Raw genomic sequence first — 6,000 nt, 5'->3', positions numbered from 1 at the left:
GTTACTCTGGATGGGTAACTCTCCTTTCTTGGAATCCTGCATGCTGAATCGCTTCAGCACCTTATCCAAGTAGGTACTCTGACTAAGTCCAATTAGTCTTTTACTCCGATCTCTCAAGATTCTTATCCCTAGAATATAGGCAGCTTCACCAAGGTCCTTCATAGCGAAACACTTCCCAAGCCAGGACTTTACTTCCTGCAGGGTTGGAATGTCGTTTCCTATGAGTAGTATGTCATCCACATACAATACCAAAAAGCTAACTATACTCCCACTAGCCTTGACATATACACAAGATTCATCTTCACTCCTAGAAAAGCCAAATTCCTTGACCTTTTCATCAAAGCAAAGATTCCATCTGCGAGGTGCTTGCTTCAATCCATAAATGGATTTCTCAAGCTTACACACTCTATTAGGGTACTCGTTGCTGACAAAACCCTCTGGCTGACTTATGTAAACATCTTCAGCCAACTTTCCATTAAGGAAAGCGGTTTTGACATCCATCTGCCATATTTCATAATCATGAAATGCAGCTATGGCTAACAGAACCCGAATAGACTTAATCTTGGCTACCGGAGAAAAGGTCTCATCATAGTCCACTCCAGGAATTTGAGAGAAGCCCTTTGCAACCAGTCTAGCCTTATAAGTGTGTACTTTACCATCCATGTCAGTCTTCTTCTTGAAGACCCATTTGCACCCTACTGTCTTACGACCTGGTACGTTCTCAACCAAGTTCCAAACTTGATTGTCATACATGGATTGCATCTCGCTATCCATAGCCTCTTTCCATTTAGCAGACTCGGGGCCTGCCATGGCTTCCTCGTAGCTGTTAGGGTCATCTTGACTTACTAGTGTTTCATCACTAATAAGTGTCTCACCTTCTGCAGTAATATGGAATCCATAGTAATGCTCAGGTGCACTCCTAACTCTCGTGGAACGTCTCAGAGGTACAGATTTGTCAATTGGCTCAACAGGAGTTTCCTCCTCAAGTTGAGGGCTAGAGTTTGAAGTTCCTTCACCGCTTGATTCTTGAATTTCTTCAAGATCAATTTGCCTCCCACTGTCTCCTTGGCTTATAAACTCTCTTTCTCGAAAGACTCCTCTTCTTGCTACAAAGACCACATTGTCACTAGGTCTGTAGAAGAGGTAACCAAAGGATCGCTGTGGGTAACCGATGAAAATACACCTCTCGCTTCGAGGTTCGAGCTTATCATGAGTCTCGCGTCTCACGAAAGCCTCGCAACCCCAAATCTTGATGTGGTCTAGTTTAGGTACTTTACCAGTCCACATCTCGTGAGGAGTTTTGGCAACTTTCTTTGTAGGGACTAGATTAAGAATATGGGCGGCAGTCTCTAAGGCATACCCCCAGAACGAGATTGGTAGCGAAGCTCGACTCATCATGGAACGAACCATATCCAACAAGGTTCGATTACGCCTCTCAGCCACACCATTCAACTGTGGTGTCCTGGGAGGTGTCAATTGTGAGACTATCCCACATTCCCTTAGATAGTCGAGGAACTCTGAACTAAGATACTCACCACCACGATCGGATCGAAGCATCTTAATATTCCTGCCCAATTGATTCTCGACTTCCTGTTTAAATTCCTTAAACCTCTCGAAAGTCTCTGACTTATGCTTGATCAAGTAGACATATCCATATCTACTATAATCATCAGTAAAAGTCAAATAATAACGATTAGCATCCCTTGTGGCATGTTTGAATGGTCCACACACATCCGTGTGTATAAGGTCCAACAAACCTTCACCCCTCTCACACGAACCTGTGAAGGGTGACTTTGTCATTTTTCCAAGTAAGCATGATTCGCAACTATCATCTGACTTTAGGTCAAACGACTCCAAGACTCCATCCTTTTGGAGTTGGCCTATGCGTTTCTTGCTTATATGTCCAAGACGACAATGCCATAAAGATGCTTTATCCAAGTTATTATTAGTAGAATCAATACACAAAACATTATTTCCCAAGTTATCTACAACAGATACAGCTTCATACACACCATCACAAGGTAATGCTTTAAAATAAAAGACATTATTATAGAAAACATCTATAGAACCAACTTCATTATTAAATGAAAAGGTAAACCCTTGTTTGTACAAAGCATGAAAGGAAATAATATTTCTTGCCATTCCTGGCGAATAACAACACTTATTCAAATCTAAACTAAACCCACTACTTAGCGATAAAGTATAAACTCCAATCTTGGTAACAGGTATAGCTTTCCTATTCCCCATGATCAAGCTTATCCTTCCTTGCTCCACATCCTCACTTCTTCTTAGTCCCTGCAAGTCACAACAAATGTGAATACCACAACCGGTATCAAGGACCCAAGAATTAGAATGGGGTGAGTTATTAGAAATGATAGTGTAAATACCTGCATGGTTGGGTTTAACTTTCCCATCCTTCACATCTTGCTGGTATTTTGGGCAGTTCCGCTTCCAATGAGCTTTTTCATGGCAATAGAAGCATTCAGCCTCTTTTGGGTCAGAAGGAGGAGTAACGAAACCTTTCTTGGTCCGACTTGGAGAAGAGCCATCAAGGGTCCGAGCCTTGGTACCCTTAGAAGAGCTCTTTCTCTTCCTCCCTCGATTCTTCCCGATTGCCAAAACCGGAGTAGAGTTTTGAGTAGGAGTGATAGCAACCGACTTCCCCTTAAGACCTGATTCTGCGGTCTTGAGAAGTCCCTGAAGTTTGCTGAGGGTGACTTCTTCCTTGTTCATGTGATATGTCATGCGGAATTGATCATAGCACGATGGTAAGGAATGCAAAATAATATCTATTGCAAGATCCTCCGGGAAGTTCACATTAAGCTTCAGCAAACGATCCACATACCTTTGCATTTTCTGCATGTGGCTCGTGACGGATTCCCCGTCCTTCATCATGGTTGTTATCATGGAGCAGATGATTTCATACCTCTCTTGTCTTGCACTTTGATGGTATCTTTCCATCAAATCTTGGTGCATGTCATAAGGGTAGAAATCTTCATAAGACTTTTGGAGTTCCGCTGTCATCGTGGCCGTCATGATGCATGCCACTTTCGTAGCATCCCTTTCATGTGCCCGAAACTCAGCGATCTCCTGAGGAGTTGCAGTGGACTCATTAATCTCCTTAAGCTCCTTGTCAAGGACATATTCTTTGTCCTTGTAGCAGGTAATCATCCTGATGTTTCTGATCCACTCATTGAAGTTGGATCCATCAAAGGTGACTTTCCCACACAAGTTCATAAGGGTAAAGGAGCCATTAGGATTAGAGCCAGAAGCATTGTTGAAAGACATCTGAAGGAAGGAGGACAAGATTAGTTTAGATATAGGAGAGTCCTTAATAAAACACCCAAATGTAATATTAAGGCTAGGATCCAATCACAATATAATATAACTTAGAAGAGGTATGCCGTAATCTAAGCTATATCATATTTGAAAGGTAGGTGAATGACGATTCACCAATTTCCACCACGAAAACCGCAATATTTTAGTATTAGGTTTTGAATGGTTCTTAGAAATTCCTAGATTCTTTGAGATTCAATGAACTTTTCAAAGGCATGTTTCAATCTCGGGTGTGCCCTCCAAGTTTTGTGACTGGGATACCGAGGATCACAAAACGAGGTGTGAAGTAACCATGCAAATCACTTGGTACCCTTAAAGTTTATCACTCAATCGATGTGCCGGTTAACCACACGCGCTCCATCGATACTATAATAAACCTTAAGTCACCCTTTACCTACCTTGTTAAGTCCAAGTTAGTGTGCCGGTTAACCACACACGCTCCACCAACGACTTAATCAAAGTGTAAAGTGTAATTTCATGGAATAGCACCTTATTCACATTTTTTCCTAAAGTAACTAAGATTGGGAATTTAATAAAACATTTAGTTACTTTATAATATTCATCATACTTTGAATGAGAATTAATAAGTCCTTGTCTTACCCGTTCGGCTAACGACCCTCCACCGATCAAGCAAGCGGTGGGTGAGAGTGGACACCCATTAAGTCACCATTTTATAGGCAACAACCTTATACCCACCTTATAGACCGGCTTCGTGAATGAGGCGTACTAGCGGTAAGACGACTTTGTTCTTATACATATATATAATTATTAAATCATAATAATATAAGTATAAGGGTTGAATTTTAACTTTTAAAATTCTAGGGGTTGGAACTAAAGTTTTTTAACTTAACTTTACTTGTTCCAAAACTTGAGGGCAAGTTTTGTAAACTTTCAAAACTTTTCATTTCTTGTAACTTATGAGTTTAATAGAGTAATAAAATGAGGACTTTTCATTTTTTCCTAACTCTTGTGTTCTTTTAATGGTTTTTAATCCAAGAGACTTTTGGTTTTCCATAACTTGAGGACAAGTTATGGACTCCATTAAAACACATTATGATCATGAATTAATCTACCACATAGGTTACAAATAATTCCTATGATCATCTAAACATCATAAGAACAAGGATATGAATATGAACACTTTCAAGAATCAAAATCACATTTAATCTTTGTAATTTTGATAACTAGTTGTTGTAAATGAATTAGAAAACACATTACACCTTCTAAAATAAGTTTTCAAGTACCAAAACATTTTAGGGTAATGATTCTAATCCATTTCCAGCAACTCAAGTCGAAATTCTGCACTCTGTCGACCCTACTCGCCGAGTGCATAAACCTACTCGCCGAGTAGGTTGAAGATACACATGAACTCGTCGAGTCCTCCCCATGGACTCGCCGAGTCCATCAGTCAGACAACAAGATTTTCGACTTTCTTCAACTTTTAAGCACAAATAACAAACAAACAAGCCTAGGCTTTGATACCACTGATGGGTTTTGAGCATTCTAACACTTCCTAAGTGTACATGCAACCCTAATAACCTTGGATCTATGTTTGTCTAATTATCATGCAAAGTTGAATTCCAAGGTTATATTCCTATCTAGCATACATGGGGAACAATTTTAACTTGAATCATAGATAGAATAACTTACCTTGTTGTTGCTTGTGTTCCTTGAAACCTTGTGAGCCTAGCACCCCAAGTGTGATGCCTCAAATGCTTCACACAACACCAAATGCTCTTGGAAAGACTCTTGAGATAACACACACTTCTCAAAATCGGCCAAGCCCTCTTGTTCCTTAGTAGTGCCGATTTTTGGTGGAGAATATGCTTCTTATATAGTGTTGACACATCTAGGGTTACACCATGTAAACCCTAATGTGTCATGACTCTTCATTTCCATGACCCATGGGTTTGTAACTCCCATGGAGCATCCATGGAGCATGCTATGGGTAGAACCCAACTTGATAATCCATGGAGCCTCTTAGCCCACTATACAAGATATGGATGATTTACATAATCAACCCATATATTTAATTAGTTATCCTTTGATCACTTAATTAATTCCAAATTAATTCTTTGATCAACTAATCAAATAATATTATTAATATATTAGAACTTATAATATATTAATAATCTCCAAGTGTTATTTCTCTCATTTAGTCTATCCAATTGCATGGTGCCATGCAACCCAAATGGACCATGCCGGGTCGGGTCAAGTACAAGCCCGAAATAGTTATGGACTTAGACACCTTATCCAACAGCTTTCACTTCCATGAACTTACACTCCCTCTCGGAGCTACATTCTTCCCTATCCTTACCAAGGAAAACCACTTCGCTGCCTTGACATAACCACAAGTGCCACGACGCTCGCCCAATGCTACACCACTCCTTCATAGCGTAACCGTTATCCATCAAACACACATGCTCTGACTCTGATCGCAGGGACTCTCAAGCCCATGCACTATCTCCTCGAATCAAGATCAATACCCGGGGCCAGACCTTCTAATGCTAACACAAAGCAACATACTCAACCCATTTCCTCGCACTGATCTAACAATACCTGTAGAGTCTTCAGCATGACTAGACCGCCTTACCAGGCCTTCAGCCAATCTGGACCACTCTTAGAACCTTCAGCCAATCTGGACCGCCCTCCAAGGCCTTCAGT

This window comes from Lactuca sativa, chromosome 4 (genome assembly GCF_002870075.4).
Source record: "Lactuca sativa cultivar Salinas chromosome 4, Lsat_Salinas_v11, whole genome shotgun sequence".
In the NCBI taxonomy this organism is placed as follows: domain Eukaryota; kingdom Viridiplantae; phylum Streptophyta; class Magnoliopsida; order Asterales; family Asteraceae; genus Lactuca; species Lactuca sativa.
Note: the sequence above shows the minus strand (reverse complement) of the source record.